A 21,441-nucleotide genomic window follows, 5' to 3' on the forward strand; every position below is an offset into this window, starting at 1 on the left:
GTCTTTGTAGTGCTTTCCATTGTGACATCTGGGAGTTTTCTGAGGGCTCAGAAGAGCTGCTGGAGGAGAAGTTTGTGAAGCCTTTAGAGTGAAGAAGGTTTGCACAATAGGGCTGGCACACAGGAGCTTTGTAGGATGGATCATGCCTCATGTGCCAGTCCATTCAGTATGTTATACTGATTTTTATCAGGTCTCTCCTGCATATGTGCTAACTGAGAGCTCCTTCATCCCCTGACTTGGGTGACATTCAGGTGGGTGGTAGCAAAGGGCAAGTCACAACAATCCCATTCCCCCAGGCACATTTCAAGATCATCCAAGAATGGCTTAAGCTATGTCAGTTGACAGCCAGGGCGACCAAAGAAAAGATGTGTGTCTCAGGTCACAAGTGGTAATGCATTTAGCCACAACAGTTCAGTTTTTCAATTTTTACACTCACTGGTTTTTATTTTCTTATATGTATACATGTATATGTTGTATTAGGCCAACCACAATTAAGAATGTGGCATTTATGGTGGTGAAGTTTTGACCAGTAGTGGTGTGCTTCCTGCCGATACTTACAGTAGATACCTGTGGAGAAATACAAAGTATGTAACAGAGGATATATGGTGTTGATTGGTGAAAATTATGCCTTCTGAAGAGGACTATTACAGAGATTTAGTGCATTACTCAAAATTTAGTTTTTGCTTTTACTACGGGTTTGCTTCTCGTGCTGACTGGTTGCTTGGGCTGCAGTTGCTAAAGTAAGGAATTCTGCTTTGCATTCAAGGAAGCAGAATTTCAGCTATGACAATTTTTTCAGATGCAACCATGAAGTAAGTAACATCATCAGCACTATCAATTTTCAAAAAACATCTGTATTAAACTATTATAATTCAAGTTTGTGGTATGCAAGGTGGAGCCATATTTGAGGTTCCACTCACCCTGTTGTATCTGTGATTATACACTGTGAGGAGGGATGAGGATTTGCTGCTTTGCCAGTTTTAATAGAGGCGAGGTAACTAATTTGATTCTGGATACTCTCATCATGAGTTGCTTGAAGGTGTTCAAATTTGCTTATGAAATAGCCCCTTCAGAGCTAAGGAGATGGAAATGAGACACTAAAAGTCTTTCTTGAAGTGCTTCCATGTTTCTCAGCTCAGAACATCACATTTGATATTAATATTAGGTACTGAGGCAAAGTCATCAGGTAGAAAAGGGAGGAAATGTAGAAGCAGTCATTTTCTTGTGTGTTTCCTCAGGATGCTATTTTGAGGCTTTAAAAAAAATTCATGCTTTGCTGATGAGGCTGCTGTAAACCGGGGAAGTGGCAGATGTAATTTAAGTCCCAGGGCCCTGCCCTAGAAGAGGTCCAATACTGGCAGCATACATATTGCTTATATGAAAGCGAACAGATGGATACATTTGGTCAATTCTGCTGGGTTCATATGGAAACCTTCAGAATTTTTTTCTTACTATTTCGAGTGGAATACTTAAATCTGTTATCTGCTGAGAGTCTGTAGTTGCCCAGGACGAGTCCTTTTGTAGCTTTGAGCAGGCACCGTTGCCTTACTGTGAATGTCTTTGGTCATGTTTATGTGACTGATGGAAGTCTCCCCCAATTCCCCCCATACGCCAGGACCAAGTCAGCTACCGGAGGAGTGAGCTGGATTTTTTTCAGCTTCTGTGGCATGTGTACTGTCAGCTGAGTCTTAATCATGGAGTTATTACTGGTAGTGAAAATGCAGGAAAGAAGAAATTCAGCTTGCTTTTCAGATGCTGGATTGATTGCAGAGACATGTTTTGGTTATTGTTGGGTTGGGCAGGGGAGAGGAAGGAGGAGATGGGGAGAACAAAAACATCGTATTTTCTTTAATTAGGAAAAATACTAATTTTCTGATACTAATTCAATGCTAAGTTCTTGCTGACAGTTTTTGATGTTTCCCAATCCAAAACAAATGAAAGCAATCAAGTGAAGGGAGAAGAATGGAGAATCAAAGAGAAGGGGTGTAGCTGTATTAGAAGAACACAGCTTGAAGTGTTAATACTTAGTCTGGGGGGAGGACAGGATTAATGTGTAATGCCTGAAATTAGTTTGTTTGGAGTGTCTTCATAGGCCAGTGTGTGTATACGTTTGTATGCATGTGTGTAATGATCTAATAATATTTTATTTATGGTGTCAAGGAAGGAACTGGCATATGACTAAATCACTGTAAAAGCCTATCATACAGATGGGTCTGCAACTGTATTGTCATGTAGCTATCTTTTTTCAACTACATAGCATAGAAAAATATATACATCAAGTATTTAGACGTTATCAGTGATAGCTCTGTTCAGTATTAAAGTTCTTAAAGAAACTCACTCTTACATTTGGGAATGTGTAAGAAATAGGATACTTTTATTAGAAAGTTTTAGTCTTAAAGCTTTCCAGGAAAGCTGTAAACAAAGCAAAAAGAAAAATTAAATCTCGGATACTAAAAGCGTGTTTCTATGAAGATTGCAGTTGTGAGAGTGCTCATTTCTCTTTTTTAAAGAAAAAAATGCCTTTGAATCATTAGTGACAATAACTTTTATTGAAAATTGGTGTTAGAAGAGTAGAAGCTGAGCTCATTGGGAGAGAGAAAGAGGGTTTGAATTTGACAAAATAATTTCTTCTCTATTCCTATTTCATCCTCTCAAGTGGCAAACTTCTCATCAAAAAAACTCCATCCTCTGTTGTAGAAAATGACCAACCCTTGTTATCTTCTTTGGAGGTTTTGTTTAGGTAGTGGTACTGCTGGTTTGGGAGATTAACATGAATAACCCTATCAAATTTTGTTAAGACATGGTACCAATCCATGTATACTATTTAAAATACGCTTCTGTTAACAGAGACTCAACAGTCATTTCATTTTCCCATGTTCATCACATTCACACATGTGGGATGGGCATTAACAGATTGAGCTACATCTTTTCATTTCAGTTCTGCAGTAGTGTCTCTTTGCAGGAATGTTTTATGGAGTAATAATTTTCTTCCTATTACAGACTTTCTAACTATGTTAATGGCAGTAGACTGGCCACAGAGACGTTCGTGAGAACTACCTTTGCAGTGACATTTAAACAATTTATTTGATCTTGCTTTAGCATACCTGCTCATGCCTTTTTTTTTCACTTTGTGGTCGACCTTAGGAGAACTTTGTGTATAATCATTGGTCTTTCAATCACATTTAACTTAACAAAATGGTATTCAAATTTCTGTGATATGTCATTTCTGAACTCTTTGGGGTTTGCAGTGTGTATGCTATCAGGTGGATACCCCTTCACTGCATGGGCATGCTTGAGTAGCAGCTGCTCAGCAGCTCCAATGCCAATGGCAGAAGGCATCATGTCTTATCTGAGGGTGCTCTCTCTTACTGGTATACAACACCCAGCTTGAATTACCTGAAGCAGGAGGTGCTATCAATATCCGGTTTTTGTGTATGATAATGGAGAGGGCAAAGCAGAGAAAAGTTGTTGTCAAGGGGAGAGTTTTCTGTATCTCACATTTATTATGTTGATTGATCATATTATGTCATTTAGAGAAATTTAAAGTTGTGGATTTGTGGCTGAAATGTGTTGCGATGTGGGAGTGCTTTTGGTTAAAAGGCTAAAATAAGGACTTTTGCTTTGTGAGGGCAGATCCTGTCTTGTGTATGACAATCTTGTGTATTTTCTTGTGTGTTGTCATCTTGTGTATGACAATATACTATACCGCTTCATGTGTAGAGTGCTCTGAGGGTGAGAATGATTAAAACCAGGTACCGCTGGCTCTACAGTTGTTAACACTTGTATCAGTTTCTGTTGGAATCAAAAGTCTTAAAGTACAGTAGTCTTACAAAGCCATCCAAGGCAAACCCATGGAAATTGAAAGGCAAGGAATTAACTGAATTAATTAGTAAAGAAAAAAAAATAAATCAGCTTGTTGATTTTTAGTATAATTCATGGAAATTAATTCTGTGAAATTTTCATTCCATGACAGCTGATTGGGTGGGAAAAACGTAGGATTGCAGCTGAATGTTTGCATTGACAGGAACATTCCCATTTGTTAAAAATAACAACCTTGGACACTGACATCATAGAAATGTGTGTATGTGTGTTATGTGGGTTACCTGCTGTATTATGTCCCCCATCTGAGAAATGCTTGAAGTACACGATTAATCTGTTCAATTTCTATTTAAATAATATATTTATTTATTTATGTTAGACCAAAAGATAAAGCCGCATGTTTTAAGTTTGGCTTTTTCATACATATTTGAACAATAAGTTGCAGCTTACTCTGCTGGCTACATTTCATGCCTTCTTACCGAAAGTGAGGGCATGAAAACAGAGTTACTGCCTGAGAAAGTTATGTGAAAAGAAGGCTGGTTGCTTGGATGGGTCATACAACTGGCCTTTGCATATGTTTGTGCACAATGTGTTGTTACTGCATTACTGAACTGGATTCTTTTGGATTCTTTGTCCACGTGTAATAGCCTGCCTCCGAATGATACTAATCACGGTGTCATGTTTGGTTTTCTACAGCGCTGAAGCTTCTCTGTTGAAGGTGAAAATTCAAAGCAATCATCAGTTCTCCTAAAATTGTCAATTTTGGTTTCCGTGTTCATACCAGTTTAGTGTCTGGGCCTGATTTTTCCCTTATCCTGCATCTTATATGCAACTATGGCTTGCTGTCGGAAATGAGTAGTCCAAGGGTAAGACAAGGGAAAATCAAGCTTTCTGACCTCCAGGTGAAGGAAATTATATGTAGTTCAACTTTCTCAAGTGACAACGTTCATTAGGCTGTTGCTACAGACATCTCCATGTAGGCACAACTAAGTTGGTATTTTCTGGGCACTTCCAGTAATGAAATCCTAAGTCAATGCTTACAGAAGATGCTTAAGCTTTTTCAGTGATTCTTTCACATGTAACTTTTCTTTAAAATTCTACGATGGAAATGTGTGATCACAGAAAGCTAAACCACTGTGAGTTTCCTCAGTCATCCTTCTTTTGGCTCCTTTCTTTGGATGTAGGTGTGGGTCCTGCTTAATGTGTGCACATGGGTTGACCATGTGTACATTCTGGGTGCTCCCATATAGGGACCATGCTAGCACCAGCTCCACTGCAGCTGAAAGAAGAGCACCTTAGCTATCTCTCTTTACTGAAAAGAAATAAAACCCAAAGTTGAAGATGCAAGTGGGGGGAGGAAACAGATAGTCCTTTCAATTTATATATTTCCATGTATGATTTTTGTTTTGCTTTTTTGGTTTAGTTTTATTTGTTTGGGCAAGTTTCTTGCCATTTACCTTTGCATTTGCATTTCCGATTGATTAACAATTTTTAAACTGTTTATTGTGCTCTTTTGTTTAGCTGTTCAAGAGCTAAAACAAAAGCCACCAGGCCCTGTGAGGGACACATTTGCATGCGGCGAGCGTTGCCCGAGGAAAAAGTAATTGCTAATGCATATTTATGTGGCACAAATTTGCCATTTGTTTATGCATAAAATTATCAATAGTGCAGGGCGGCCCAGCCGTAGAAAATGGTGACCTTTTTAGCTTAATAAAGAGAAATCAGCTGTTATTGTGAAGAGATCAGCCATTTATTCTGTGTTGAGGGACACTGTCGGGAAAATGTAGATCGGTGCCGGCAATATCATTAAATGGAAGGCCAGTGACCCTTTCGGTATAGTCTATTATACTTTATCTAATAGGGGATAAATGACTCTGGTTGGCAAATAGATTAAAAAAAAAAAAAAAGGAAAAAAAGGATAAAGAGAGAAATAAGAAAAAAACAAAACCCATCACTCCTCTGGACTTTTCTGTTGCTCAGCCATGTGAACAGGTAGATGTTGAGGAGGTAATTGTGCACAAGCTGGCTGGTATTTTTTTAGCAGAAAAGAGACTTTAAAAACAAAAACCAGCAACAAAACCCCAAACCCACTCTGTTCAGACTAGTTTTGAGTGGGGAAAAACAACCAGAGCCAGCTAGTGATTCTTCCTAGTTCATGCAGTCAAAAGCTATATTCTGAAAGGCCCATACATGCATCAGATTTTGGCTTGTGAAATGAGAGCTCATAGTTTGAAAGTAGCAGGTAATGTCTTCTCTGAAGACAGCAGGTTTTCAAAAACAGTTATGCTTTTTTCTTATACATGTACCATTTTATTTTTTTTTTCAAAGTGGATAAAAATTTGCCAGATTATACCCCAAGACGCTGAAGACCTCATCTGCAGAAGGTGTAGCAACACAGTTTCTTTTAGTTGCTCCACTGATTCACCTCAACCTTAATGGGCACACTTAAGACTTGAAGAGTTAAAAACTAGCAACTGTAAACCTCAGAAAGTTCTTGTGAAAATGAAAGTAAATGCAGAAAACATCATGTTCCTGTGTTACTCTCACCCTGTTCACCATAGTGCACCACACTGTGTATAACTGGAAGCAGCTTTAACCAGAGATGAAATGCGGAGAGACATGAGTCACAGTGACCGTAAATGGTTGCAGTTTCTATGCACACTGGGTGGAGGGCAGGGCATTTGATTATTTCTTTTTTATTATTATTTTTTTTTCATCCCTGAGAAAGATCCTGCAGATGTTTGCAATAGCCTTGTTTTACTTTGCAAAGGTTGTGTTAGGTTATGAGATTGCCTTATGTGCATACCCAGCCTAGTTAGTTGAGATGAAATTCCACCCACCACCACTATGGGACTGCCCGCATTCAGAAGATGGAGGCTGGCATCTGCCCGCCCTTTTCCCTTGTGCCTTCAGAAAGTCCTGCTGTGGAAGGGCTGATCAGAGTAATTTTGTGGCTTTGCTCTCTTTGCTTTCTAAAAAACCTATCACAAGCTAACATCTTCACAGGAAAGCCACTACAACATTTTTCTCCAACTTCTTCCTGATGGCCTCAACAAAGAGACAAAGGGTTGAATAGGACAAAGGAACTTGCAGACTGCATCAGTGGAAGCCTCTTTGAGGTGGGGTTATTGTCACAGGTTGTCACAGGTTGTTATATATCACTTCTGTCTTGGAGGTTGTTGATCTGCTTTTGCCACTATTAAAATACAGGGAAAGCTAAAAAAATATCATTATAGTAAAATATAATACAATACTTAAAACTTAGCACATTATATTATACAGTATATGATGTATTGCTCTCTATAACAGTGTTGTAAAAGTCTTCATAAGAATGTGCTACACTTTCAGACTTCTTCATACCTAAAATTTTCTCTCATACTGGGATAGTTTTGGGAAAGGGTTTCTTCAGTCTCCTGTTTTGTGCTTTTCCATTCATTTAACTCCTGTACACAGAGGTCTTTGCTGTTTCTGGAATGCTGCCCGCGTAGTCTTCCCAAGGTCCGCAAACCCTGTTTCTGTAGAAACGAAAACATTGTAGGACATGTTTTGGAAATAGAAAATAAAAGAAAGAGCTAAAAGTATAACTTTTCTTAGGTGCATCTTGTGGAAAACAGTTAAGATGAAAGTGAATTTAATTGCAAGCAGGATCTAGGTTTCTTCGCATAGCAACAAGTCCTTTTTTTTTTTTTTTCTGCTGGTTCTGTCACACTGCTCAAGACCATAGCTGAGGAAGTACAAGGAGACAGAGAGCAAGGCTTCTTCAGCAATCTAGAATCTAAAAATGTCTAGGTTTATGGATGTGAATTGAGTGGGTCTGGTTCCTTCCTCGGCTCCTGGGGTGTGTCTGTTATATTAATGATGTGTTGGTTAGGGAAGGAAGATGAAGGACAAATTTTACATTATGCTAGTTAGTTGATGAATGTTTAATAAGATAACCAAGTAACAAGAGTTAAGCAATTAATATTTTCTGGTTCTTTGAGATGCTGGTAATCAGGTAGTCTGATAGGACCTGCAGATCTTGACTTTTTTTGTAAAAGGAAATTTTGATGACTTATCTTCAATGAAGACTTTTTTCCCCTTCTTCAACATGGATTTATTTGGAAAAGCGTATAGAAATGTTCATCTTTCAATTCATGTTTGAGGAAATTTCTATACAAAACTTCAAAACACATTTCTGTTTGCCCATCTATTGCTCAAAAATAATATAGGAAATTGAGGTTTATCATCTTCACATAGTTTGCCTGCATGCAGAGCTCAGTATGAACAGGGATGGCTGTCTTCTGAAACCTCATGCACCAGTCTGCACTTGGTTGTAGTCTTACATGCTGCTGCTTTTCACAGAATGCTCTCAGAACTGTAGGGCTGGCAAATTCTATCAAGCTAAACCAGTAGAGAAAGTGCCTGGGTTTATATATTGATGTTACTGATTTCATAATTTGGTTGACTGTATGTTTTGTAGTTTTAAAATAAATTCTTACTGATTTTTATTAATATGTGTTTCATACTGCAAATTATTTGTTTTGGTTAGACTAGATTGATATTAATAGGTTGTAACACAGGTTAGCGGTGGAAAACCTGACTGGAAGGACAGCAGTTATTTCACACCTGAGATGGTGCTGACTTCGGCTTGTGAGAACTCGGCATGTCATGTCACAAGTATAGTCTCAGATATGTTTATGCAACAGTGTTCATGTGATTCAGCTAAATAACATTAGTACTAGAGATTTTTTGGTCTCGAATCACTGCCTTTATATGTACTTGAGTCACATGACACTTATTTTCCCAGTTTTGCAACCAGATAAATAGAGGCACAAAGCCTGTGGCAGGGCCACCTGGGTCCAGCTGCCCAGTTGCTCTCTTCCATGCAATAGTGTCACGGGCCTCTGCAAAGGGGTCCCAGCTCCTACCTTGTGCATCCCTTGCATGTATACCGTGTGCCACAGAACACTTTCCCCCTCTCTGCTGAAGGCTTGGGGGTAAAACAGCAGCAGCCACAACTGAGGGGTGTCCAGGGTGGTGTGGTGTGCATCGCACTTCTGAACTGTGGAGGACAAGGTGAAGTTTGAGAAGTCATGCTGTCTAATGTTAGTCATTGAAGTTCTGTGCTTTGTCATACCTGCCACTATCACCTGTGCAGGAAGCTCAGGTGCAGCTCAGAGAATCTCAAGGCAGGGGTTGAAGTCACAGAGTAAATGTGTGAGTAACCCTCCTATTCACAGGGTGACTGCTGAGAATAGAGGCAGATGCAGAGGACTTCTTGCTCATGGTACTACGCTCGCACCATTAACCGTGCTAAACAGGCTAAACATGCAAGTTAGGCTAGTTCTATAAAAATAGAATTGGTGATTGTAGGTTAGCTGTTTAAACACTCAAAAGAAACAGGAATATATAGTCGCATCTTTCTCCTAGTTGAATCTTTGTATTGATTTATTAAGAGGTGCCACTTTAGTTCTAATAATGTCTATTTTATCCCTTTTTTTTTCTGCTATTACATATTTCTATGGCAGCTTTTCCATGTGACATATTTTGGGTCACACATTAATTTACACCAGCCTCTGTTCTGCAAAAAGGAGTTCATGAACTAAACAAAAAGGAATGGGGAGGGGGATGTCTAGCAGAGCCCAGGCTTTTGTTTCATGTTTTGAGTGTATTTTCTTTATAAAATCAAATTGTTGATATGCATTTGCTTTTATTTTTCTAGCCTTCCTCTTGCTGATGACCGGGCTCCTGTTTGATCCTGTTTACAAGCTTCCGAAGATTGAAAATAACCCCAACTTTCCTGCATTGGGTAGGAAAATAAAACCATATAAAGACATACAGCAATTACTCTGGAGGGCTAGCAACATGGAAGAGTGTGGTTTGAAGGAAGAGCTTGTGGAGAAAAAGGAGAAGGTTACTAGGTTACCACAAAAGACATTAGTGTACACAATTTTTCTCACCCACTCTTTAAGACTAGGTAGGAGGGGGAGGATTGGGTATATAGGATAGTAAATAAGAATATTCTCCAGTGTGTGTATTTCCAGTGTAAATGTTTTAAGTTTCTCTCTGTTAACTCATTGAAGCTGCTTCACAGTTATATTTAAATTTATAAGAAAAAAAAAAACAACAGTAAAGATCAAAAGATTTTTGAGGGTGGTTTTTTTTCTTTAAAATTTACTGACAAGATAAAAAATTTGTCCAAGAGAATTGGCAGTTGCTGCCACATCAGGATTAGAAGTGCAGCCACAGTGATAGGTAACATTTATGTCCAATTTTCATGGGTGGAAATGAGGAAAAGGTGTGGAAGCCAGTAGAGAGCCAGAGCCAGTGTTACTGAGGATTTTGGAGCAGCTCTTAGATCATAGAGTCATAGAATAGTTAGGGTTGGAAGGGACCTTAAGATCATCTAGTTCCAACCCCCCTGCCATGGGCAGGGACACCTCACACTAAACCATGTCACCCAAGGCTCTGTCCAACCTAGCCTTGAACACCGCCAGGGATGGAGCATTCACAACTTCCCTAGGCAAAACATTCCAGTGCCTCACCACCCTTACAGGAAAGAACTTCTTCCTTATATCCAATCTAAACTTCCCCTGTTTAAGTTTTAGCCCATTACCCCTTGTCCTATCACTACAGTCCCTAATGAAGAGTCCCTCTGCATCATCCTTGTAGGCCCCCTTCAGATACTGGAAGGCTGCTATGAGGTGTCTACACAGCCTTCTCTTCTCCAGGCTGAACAGCCCCAACTTCCTCAGCCTGTCTTCATATGGGAGGTGCTTGAGTTCCCTGATCATCCTCGTGGCCCTCCTCTGGACTTGTTCCAACAGTTCCATGTGCTTTTTATGTTGAGGACCCCAAAACTGCACACAATACTCCAAGTGAGGTCTCATGAGAGCAAAGTAGAGGGGCAGGATCACCTCCTTCGACCTGCTGGTCACACTCCTATTGATGTAGCCCAGGATACGGTTGGCTTTCTGGGCTTAGATGAAACCCTGGGACAGCCTTCTCTATTTAGGCATGATTTTGTCCACATGCAGAAGGCTATTCCACTGCAGAAGGCTAGTCCACTGTCCTACTGGGACAAAATTTCCAGTTGAGTTTGAATGCAGGATTATATGATTGACTGATAATACTTTGGTGTAAATCAGTGCTTTTCTGCTGCATAGTGAAGCCTTAGGTACGCAAAAGAGATGACAGTCTAAGTCATGGTATTTTAAGATGGTTGATTCAGATACAAACAAATTTTATAATTTACTTTTCTAACTAACTGCCAGAAGTCAGTGTTGAAATTCTTGCATTTTTTCCCTCTTCTAAGTAAGCTTATCAAAGTAGAAATCACTAATTCACTAGCCAGTGCTTAATGATCAAGGAAGCAAAACTACTTTAGAGGAAAAAAAGAAATCCTTTACTGAGTCAATGAATGATTTTTAAATAATAAAAGCTTACCATGTACTGGGCAACTGATTTCTTTTTATTAACATTATTATTATTTTTTAAGGCTTTCATTCTGAGAGGGGTCACTAGCCTTTGAGAATTCAGCCACTTCGTTGACAAATCTGTCTTCAAAATTGAACAGCATTAATTAGAACTTTATGCTTCAGTTTCTTACTTTTTAATGTGGGTGGTGGTATCAACAAAAATGTCTAATGAATTTGATTGAAGATGATTTTAAAAGGTCTGCCACCTGTAGATAAAAATGTGCATTACTACACATGGTAATTATCGAGACTTAAGGCCGTGACATGATCCTTTGGCCTTTTGAAATCAAAACACTTACTGTAAAGAATAAAAGGCACCAATTTCTCCATCTATGTTAATATAGGAAAATCTGTATATTCAACTATGTCAATACACAGTAATATATCTAGGAGAAAAAAAAATGAGGCTTTGGATTATGTTAGTCCTAAGTTTCCCATCTTTTTCTCTACAAGCTTGTAAAACTCTCACTATTTTTGTATATGTTGAGGGATCTTTTTTTGATCTAATGAAATAAATTGCTAAAAATATTCAGGTGTCTGAGGCAGCAGCAAAGCATCTTTGAGCCACCTTACAAAAATAAACTAGTTTCGTGTATGCAGGATGAAAAAGAAAGAGTACAGAAACAGATTTCAGCTTCAGGCTTTCTACAGGGTCATTTGCAATAGGGGAGGGGAGTAATAACCCAGCAACTATCATTGTAAAAATTATGAAAAGCACTTTGATGGTCCTTTTTTAAAGTCAGTTCACTAAACAGAATCCAAAGCAAAAGCCTGAGAGGCAGCTTGTAGTTTACCATTAACAGCCTCAGCCTCTTGCTGCCATTTGTGGTTGAGAACGAGTGCTTCTGCATACAGTAATGGTGATAAAAACTAAAGGGAAATAAAGGATATGAATGAAAGATTTTCTGTTTTCATATGAGTACTTGGAACACCAAGCAAGCGAAGAAGCAGCAATTTTAGCTAAGCTAATGTAATAGAAGCCTATTGCACCCAAACTGTCTCAGCAGAACTTCCTGCATAATTAGATTGTAAATCTTCTCAACTGAGGAAGTTTTGCCCAGGGTCAGATTGTCTAAGTAATAATCCATTCTACATAAATTAGAAGATTTGAACTGCTGGGATACATTATTACATTAGTTCTGTGTTTTATTCCTAATATAACTAAGAACAACAAATGAAACAATTCTTTTTCTTTTCTTCTTTTTAATTATGTTATGTCTCTTTGGCTTTTGATAACCTCAGAAGGCCTTTCCTGTAGGTTTTTGGATTTTTCCTGAGCAATGATGGTGAAGTTGTCATCTAGGCAAATTAATAAGTTTTTAATATACTTTAGAAAGTGATATCACAGAATGCATTGGCCCACCGTATTCTGTGATATCACTTCCTCAGTGAAACATTTAGTCAGAGATGGTGCTGCTCTTTTTGTGCCTCAGTTTTTGTGATGCTCTCCCACTATGATCCCCTTGTTCCGCAGAGAATAGAATTGCCATCTTCAGGGTAAGAACTAATGGATGAACATTTACTAATAACCAGTTTACAGAAAGCAGGTTTTGAAGTTTTTAATTAAATTATTTTCTTTGAGAAAAAGAAGATTGTGGGTACTTGACATGAATATACAGCTATAAGTAAAAGTGATGGGGTAAATCCTGAAGTCGTTACTTGGGGAAAAGTTGCCATTGAAATGTCAGTATTTGATCTGCTTTAAGGAAACAAAGTTCATAGTGTAGCACAGATTAATTTTTATGGGCTTGGTGAGGTTTTGGTTATATGTTAGGTTGGGTTTGGGCTTTGTTTTTTTTTGTGTGTGTGTGTGTTTTACACTTTCACTATGAAATGGAAGAGTGGCAAACTTTTCATGAGAGCCTTTAGGACTTAGAGCTTTTGGGCCGGACTCTTAACGTGTCTGTTTATACCCTGCTAATTCTAACAAACAGAGAGGTGATGTGGAGGTGCTTGTGGAAGTGCTCAGAATGCTGCAGGCTCCCAGTTGCTGGGGCTGCTTTGGGCTTGCACCAACTCCATAGTTTCCATTAGATGCATGTGTCAGAGATCTAGACCTGCATAACAGTAGGAACTAGTAGCAGGATTGCAAAATCAACTTGATATATCTCCATGACTGGTTGTCTTTCTGTTGTTGTTGTATGTGCAAGCATTGAGAAAAATGTAATACGAGGAAAAGGCTGGCTTGTGTCATTAATGAAGTTTTAAAATATCTGTATTCTTACTGAAAATTCAAGTTACATGATTTTTATTTTTTTTTCCAAGAGAAAAAGGAAAACTATCTGAGGTGGAGGAAATACTGAACTACTTATTACCCATCTACTTCCTGTGTTCAAGTTAGAAAAAAAAAAAAAATAGATAGTCTTGAGATAATTCTGTATTTCCAAATATCTTGATTACCTGATGATGGTTCTGTGAGCTCAGCTGCCTGGTCAGCCTGTTCTACAGAGCATTGGCAGATGGAAGCAAAGCATAAGTTTTGAGGGAAACAGCAAGTGCTCTCAAAGGTCCTGGAAATTACGTACTTCCAGACTCGGGGGTGTGTAGTCACCCTTCTGTCAATTGCTGCCAAAAGAGTAGACTTCAATATACTATTCTTTTTTTTATTTTCCTATTGCTGTGAGATGCCAGTGGATAAGAAAAAGGAATAACACTTTAGAAAACATGAGGAAAAAATTAAGATCTGTAAAAGCCCTTTGAAACTCTTATTTTGGGGAAACACCAAAGCATTAGAAACATAGAAGAGCATTGGAAGTCATGAGATAAAATATTATTTTTTCACTTCCACTTAAAAACCAAACTTGCTCTTGTTACTGCCATTATAATTCTTAAAATTACTTTTATGTATTCAAAATTTATTACTGTTGCTATTATTATTATTGTTGTCATTATTATTATATTATTATTATTTTATTATTTAACAGCAAATAGCTTTGTCTTTTTTCAGGAACATCAAATACAAAGAAAATCAGAAATCAGACCTCAAGACTACTTTTGAGGCAGAAATAATCCAACCATTATTTCTGGTGTAAAAGGTTTGTGAATAGCATCATTTGCCTAGAAGCTGTTTTCCAACCTAATAACTCCCAGAATAGTGATCTAAAACTGTTTCCAAGAGGATTAAGGCCCATATAACTATTGGAAAGTATAAGTTTTTGAAAAAGCTTCTTTCAGATTGGTGGAGATGTGAGTTCTGATTTAGGCTAAAGCTGGTTGCTTAAGAGAATCAGTTTCAGTCTCTCTGAAGTCAAAAGTGTTGAAGTAATCCTCTGGAAGATTAAGGGTTTTTTTTTTCCCTTTATATATATAATATATATGTGTATATACAGATATTATTTATTGCTGTAATGACCTTAAAGATGGTCAGTTAACTGGGTATTTAATCCATTTGGGAGGGGTATTTTTAATCTTCTTTAGTTTGCCTTGGGCAAAAACCGTTCAAAATGGTCTGAGATTGCAGCTGAACACTTAGCTTGGTGGTTAATCATCACTTGAACACTCTTCATTGGAGAGACTGTGGAACAGAGAATTTGTCTGTAATGATACTGGTGTGTTTTTAAGGTCGTGCACATATTGTATGTACTCTTGTTAATTGCTTTTTTAGCTAATGCGATCTGTCAAGGGAGGGAGGAGAAAACATGGGCTCAGGATGACTAGGGAATATCCACTGCACAGGGGTCAGGCATTAAAGTTTAGAAGAATGCATGGGTTTGCAGCTGAATCCTTTTGATAAAGAATTCTTTGCAGAGCTGCACTTATAAATTGGCAAAACTTCCCAACCATGCATCAAAATACTGGTGGCAGAAGTTCACTACAGAAAACATCTGAATTCACACTGAAATGGCTGTTAACCACCTATTGTTTTTCACCTTCTTGAAATAACAGGAACTAATGCTGTAGCTTCTGGCCGAATCCCAGAAATGTCTCAGCAGATCACTGCAAAGACCTGAAATCATCAGTGAGTTCAGCCAGCTTTATCCTAGGGTGCTTTCATTGCTAGCAATCAGAATTGGTTTACATCTGTCCCAGGAGCATACTCATGTAAGAAGGTGAAATAAACACCTGGCATTAGCAATGCGAAATAGAATTATTTGTTTTATTTACCTGAGGAATTAATATCATCAGCCATTCAGAAATCTGTCCGAATAGGCGTATGGTGTATTAAATGTGACCTTTAGATAAGTTTGGCCTTGTGTGCAATTTAAAGGTGGTTTAGCAGACCTTCTCAGTAATAAGGTAACAAGAAGTTTTGGCTATTAACTGCGGTGTTACAAAAGACAGCCAGTTTTGTAGGCCACTGAAATCCATCTAAAAAATGCAGAAGGAATTTCATCAGTGATGGTACTTAACATGCAGCTGAATTGAGCCCTGTTTTGAAAAAAAGAAAATCACTCTAATTTTTGCATTGGTTGACTATAGCCACAATAGAGAAAGGCGGATAAGTGTTTGCTGATCAGATCTATGGCCAAATTCTTATTTCTGGTGCAGGATGCATGGTGCCAAAAATCTGATGCATATGCTTATGAAAGATTTTTCTGGTTCTATATGTACTATAAATACATTCCACATGGCTTTATACAATGTGCTCTGTTATTTCAGTAAGTCACACGCTACTAAGCCAGATCCAAAGAAGGTGAAGATCTGAATAAAGTTCTTTAACATTTTATGACTTTGAAACCCTGTTTTAGAGTATATTTGCTTCATTAATTTGTGGCTCTGATCTCAGTTGGGTAAGTATTGAAAAGACAGACAAAATTTAATGGGGAAAAAAAGTCGTTCCACAGAGTTCTCATGTTGCAGTTAAGCTAGCAGACTGAAGAAAGTTACTTTTCATTTTTAGTATTCTAGTGTTTGATTTTAAGCCAGGAATATATAGTTTTATTTAAAATAAATTGATTAAGGAATACTGTTGCTGAAGATGTTATTTGATGTGAACAGGTTTGGCAAAACTGCTTGCAAAGTGTGCATACATGTCTTTCCTGGGATTTGAGAGGAGAAAAAAGGTATCTGTACTCCCTCTACTCTCAGCTGTGGGACTGAGGGTGTAATTGTGCAGTATGGTCTTCCCAAGCCACCAGACAGGTCTGTCCAGCTGCCCAGAAGCTCCTTGGAGCGTCCCCAAGCAGCAGCTTCCCTTTTTTATGTAAGAGCTTTGAATTCCAGCATTATAATTAAAAAGATGAGGAGAGTGGATTAGCTGCAGTGGTAAACCAAAGGGTTTGGTAAACCTAAGCAGTAAACTAAGAGTAGAACTGCAGAGATATTTTCCCTGTTGCAGCAATAGGTTGCTCTATTTCCTTCTCATTTTTTTTAACCACCATTATATAGTCAGGCACCAGAGTAAAATAAAGTTTAATGAGTGAACACTCTCTTCTCCCCCTCTATTTCCCCAGCAGCAACTTGATGTTTCTGATAGAAAGTGAGACTTTGTTCTCAAGTTTGTGATACAAATACAGTATGATTCCATTTGGTTGCTTTGTCCGTTGCTGATACTCATAATTACACCTTCTTACTGGACCTTCTCCACATGCGTGATCTTTTATGCTTTCTAGCATTGCAAATCTGGGAGAATAAACAGAGTCCACTCCCTGCCATATGTCATCTGTGCAGCTACCAAGCAAATGCCAAGTGTAAGGGAGACTGTGGTTGTTGCTTATACCTCTGTAACAGTGGTGGGGATTGCTGTGTTTGGGATTTGAGAATTTCAGGACAGCTGTAGTGCGTAATGTAGTCACGGGAAGCCTATTGGGTTGGGGCTAGCATGGGAGCAGTCAGTGAAGCTGGGGTTTGGGATCTGCACTGGATTCCTGGCAGCCACAGTCAGAACAATAGCTCTGCATCCTTTTCCTCAGGTAAGAGAGGGGAAATGAACATCAACGAAGACCGGCATTCTACAGCTGCTTTTTGGTGAACCTCTGTAAACTTAGATGAAAGAGATAAAATGTGAAGATGATAATTTCGTAAACAGTCTGGTGTTTTGTGCCTTCCTTTTAAGAGTCAGGCACAAGATAATGTCTTGATAGCTGGGGAGTGCTGAGCCCCCACTCTTGGAAAATTACTCCTTGCAGCATCTCAAGTGAGGTGACCCAAGCTGAAGCACCTGAAGTCTTCAGCTGTTCCTGAGTCATCAGATGGGAGCCCTTGTAAGGAGAAGGGAAACAGGGGTCCAGCAACTGGAAGTTGTAAGTCAGAAGAGCCAACAGCTTCTGATTTCCATACCTTTGAAAGGGTTAATGCTGAGGTGCTCTATTGTATTAATGATGGTTGTCTCTTCGAAGAGCCCGTTGGGCTCTTTCAGGGGCCTCTCAAAACAATGAGCGCAGTGAGGCTGTTCTGTCTAATTACTCCAAGACAGGGATGCTAAAGAGGAATTAATGACAGTTGACAAGTGCAATTAATAATTATAGCAAAGCTGCGAGTCATGCAGCAGGCAGATGACAATAACAGGGTAACTGTACATGACAGCTTTCATCCATTCCTCCCCCCTCACCTGCTTCTTCTTTCTTTTACCCTTTAATGGGAGCTGCTGCATGTAGCTGGCCATGCTGTGTGTAGACAAGGAATGAGAAGGCACTGAGATCTAGTCATTTAGGTTTGTTGAATTTCTAACTTCCCCCTCCCTGCTCTGGTTTCTGCCTCCTAAAAAAAAAAAAAAAAAAAAAAAATGTATTTAAAATTACCAACAGCATCAACTTAGCAGCACAGTCTTCTATTAGCTTTCACGGTCAGGTGTTGACAAGACTACTTAAAATTCATGTTGGGAGATTGGAAGGAGAAGGGGACAGGGAAAGGCAGCAGTGAGCTGGAGTTGAAGTGGGATTTCCATATCAAAGGCCAGGCCTTTGGCTCTGAATGGTAATTAAAGTACCCAGATTTCATCTCCTTGGTCAGCTCATGAAAAGGAAAAAAAAATTAGAGAGAGGATTTTTTCACTCCCTTTAGACTACAGTACAGCAAGCAGTAAATTAAATGAAAGTTGAGCTAAAAGCTGCCTAACGCTTCAATCTTTTGCATCTAATAGAATCTATGATGTTTATAAAGCATTTATTCAGTTCACATCTTCATCTTCCTGTGATTATAAAGGGTATCATGTCTGCTTACATTTATTGGGCACACATCTTGGCCTTCCCAGGGTTGTAAAAGGATTTCACTTTGCATTATGTTGCTGTTGTGTTACGGCCTTTTGGTTTAAAAAAAAAGAAAAGTGGGGAAGGGGGAGAGTGCGAAAAGGAAGAAAAAAAGGCACATTTCTATGTAATTTCTTGTTGGTTGTTGTAGGAACCACGAACAGTGAGAACCAAATAAATGCAAATTTAATGAGGCATAGGGAACTAGTAATGAGATACAATAGCCTCTCTCACCTTGATGTTGCTGGTTCAAACCTAGACCATGGCACTATCGAAAGTGGCCAGAAACCAGTGGTCACATGGGAGTAAATGTGCAATGTTTTGTTACCTTGGTCCAGTTACTAGTGGAGAAACGAAAGCCCTGCTGGCATTTGCTGGTAATCCCTCTTCAGGGACAAGGACTACATGCTCTCTGGATTTCTTGCCCTTGGCATGGGTCGTGTTCAAGTCAGAGTTATGCTGTAGCTTGAGGCACCTTGCCAAGCTCCTCCTCGTCTGTCTTCGTTCCAGATCCCCTGTAGATGTGCTGTTTTCTCCAGTTATCTGTCTGGCCTTTCACTGGCAGCGGGTGAACACCCAAAGCCCCAGAGTTTCACCACTATCATTGGTGTCCTGACGTGCCCTTCAATTTCAATTTTGATCTGGTTTGGCCAAGAAGTTTCTCAATGCCTTAGGCTCCTGTCCCTGGGTTTGCTCCTCAGTGAATCCATGGCTGCACCTTCTTTGGCTGAATGGCCTGAAGAAAAAAGCAGTTTAGCTCTTTTCAATTCTGCTTCATAGCTATAAAAGACTGAAGCCTTAAGTTTCAGAGGTATAATTAAAGGTGGCCAGGCTGGGTCTCACTTACCTTGGGGTCACTGAAAATATCTCTCCTGAGCCCATTGGATGCTGGATCAGTTCCTTGAGCTGAAACCCTGAGGTCTAGATGTTTTGGTGCATTTTCCTATAGTTACACTTCCTCTATAGGAAATCTATGCCTTTTGGCATAACCCTTTTGGTATGAGACAACATAAATGTGGGCAGTACTGGTGGTGTCATGTTTGCATTAGTACAGTTGCTGTGACGGAAAGGGTAAGAAGAGCTCCTTAAAACATAACGTGGAATAGTTAAGATTAAAATTTAAAGCAGAAGGAGTGGGGGGAAAGGCAAATTATTGTTGCTGTAACAAATAGAAAAAACTTAAAAATGAGCCAAACTAAATGTTCACTGAACAGAAAACCACCCTGAACTTCAGAGGCTTGCAAATCTAGAATTGTATTCTAAATGCTGAAGTTATTTTTCCTCCTCCACCTTTTTCCTTCTTTCTTTTCCTTTCTTGCCTTTTTCACTCTCTCTTCCTCTCTAAGGTGCGTGCCCTCCACCCTGCCCCAGCTCAAGTGCATCATTTTCTGCTATTGTGTTTAAGAAAACTCTGCTGCAGGGGCTCTGAAATGAATAAAAATGTAATCCTCAATGTGCCCATTGTGCACTCTCATTTGTTTTTGCTGTATCGATTTATCAGGGGAGGGAAATTACTCACTGGAAGAGAGGATGCCAGTCAGAATGACATTTATTTCATAGTACAAGGAGGCTCTCGAGCGTGTTTCCATGTAACCCAGATACTGGAGCTGTAAAAGGGCTTGTAACAAGGTTTAGTGCTATGATTAGATTGTGTGGAGCACCTTGCTTTCATAACAACAGGCACCTGGCTGGAGTCAAGGCCTCAACTTGTGGTCAACTTTTTAATTCCTTTTTCCTTAACAGAGGGTTTAATATTGCTTGCACCCCAAAATATTCCTCTGTTCAAAACTCAACCATGCAAACTTGTGAAATCTCATTTGGTATTTATAAGGGTCGTGAGCTTTCATGTCACTGAGTTAAAAAGAAGAAAGATAAAATATTTATTTGTTAATCTTTTTAGCTGTGTGCTTCCTTGAGTTTCTAGTGAAATAACCCCATGATTTTAATTCACCAAAGCAAATCTTTTCCTCCAGTGATTGTAAGCTATGCTTGCTCAAGGCAAAATAATGTAAAAATGAAGCATATTCTACCTGTAATAGGTATATATGTGTTGCAAATAATGGTGGGATCCAGGAGGCTGAATTCTATCCTTGGGGGTTGTGTTTGGCTGCTTTTGCTGGATGGTTTGTGCTGAGGGCTTTGCTACACTGACTCATGTCCAGTGACTGTTGAGATCAGCAGCCCCTTTTCAACAGTGTCAGAGGTGGTTCAAAGGAAAATCCCTATACCCAAGAACTGGTCTTCCTCCATGGGACTCCTCTTTAGCAGACAAATGTTGGCTTATTCTCCACAGCATTTTATGTACCTTTGGAAACGTCCTGTTAGGAAGCATTCTTAAAACTTTTGACATATTTATGGCTATTTAAGAACCTGCATCTGGAAATAGCCACTGTATTGTCAAGCTCTTCCTCCTAGCATGGATATTGGTAGCATATCATCTCATTAATTTTGCCTGTGATTTTATTTATTGTCATAGATACGAAGTTTTTGCTAGCTTCTATAGATCTGTAGTTATCTCTCTTTGACTTGCCTAGTCATGAGTTTCAGTGGCATTGTGTAGCAGAGGAGCTTTCGGGATGAAACCTGCCCTATGCAGGAGCACAAGGGTTGGCAGGGAGCCCACTGCTCCTGACCATTGCAGGAAGGTGGAGAAGTAGGCAGTGGAAGATATGGAAAGGTATGTCTGTGTTGAAGATACCTTGATGCTTTCCATCTTAAAACTCTCTTTTCAGCTGTTTATATCTTTGCCAAATGATTTCAGCTTTGGCTGATATTTTCCATTTTGGATGTTTGCCTCAGACATTTAAAAAAATAAATTGAAAAAAAAAATCAGCCAAAATGGCTCAGCTGTCCCCAAGCTGAGAGAAAAAAATAAGCTGTTTTGCTTTTATTAAAAATATTCTCCCCACTGTCTCAGTGGAAACCTCATCTCCCAAGTTACAAGACTCTGAAAGGCTAAATTTCATTTATCCAGTAGTAACTTTCTTGAGGGATAGAATTAACCAGGTTTAACTAACTCATGGAGTTCTTTGCCAGGC

At 39.1% G+C, this 21,441-nt stretch overlaps 1 protein-coding gene across 9 annotated transcripts in view; it reads left to right on the top strand.

Moving 5' to 3' along the window:
• The window catches only part of SOX5 (SRY-box transcription factor 5), a 650,561-nt gene that overhangs the window by 152,812 nt on the left and 476,308 nt on the right, over positions 1-21,441 (top strand). For all 9 annotated transcript variants that reach the window (XM_062616810.1, XM_062616809.1, XM_062616815.1 and 6 more), the window contains exon 2: positions 9,521-9,607. The gene's annotated coding sequence lies outside the window, so the exon portion shown is untranslated. The remainder of the gene's footprint in view (positions 1-9,520; positions 9,608-21,441) is intronic.

This window comes from Pezoporus occidentalis, unplaced genomic scaffold, assembly GCF_034315485.1.
Source record: "Pezoporus occidentalis ecotype Australia unplaced genomic scaffold, CSIRO_AGI_Poc_V1 ctg19, whole genome shotgun sequence".
NCBI lineage: Eukaryota > Metazoa > Chordata > Aves > Psittaciformes > Psittacidae > Pezoporus > Pezoporus occidentalis.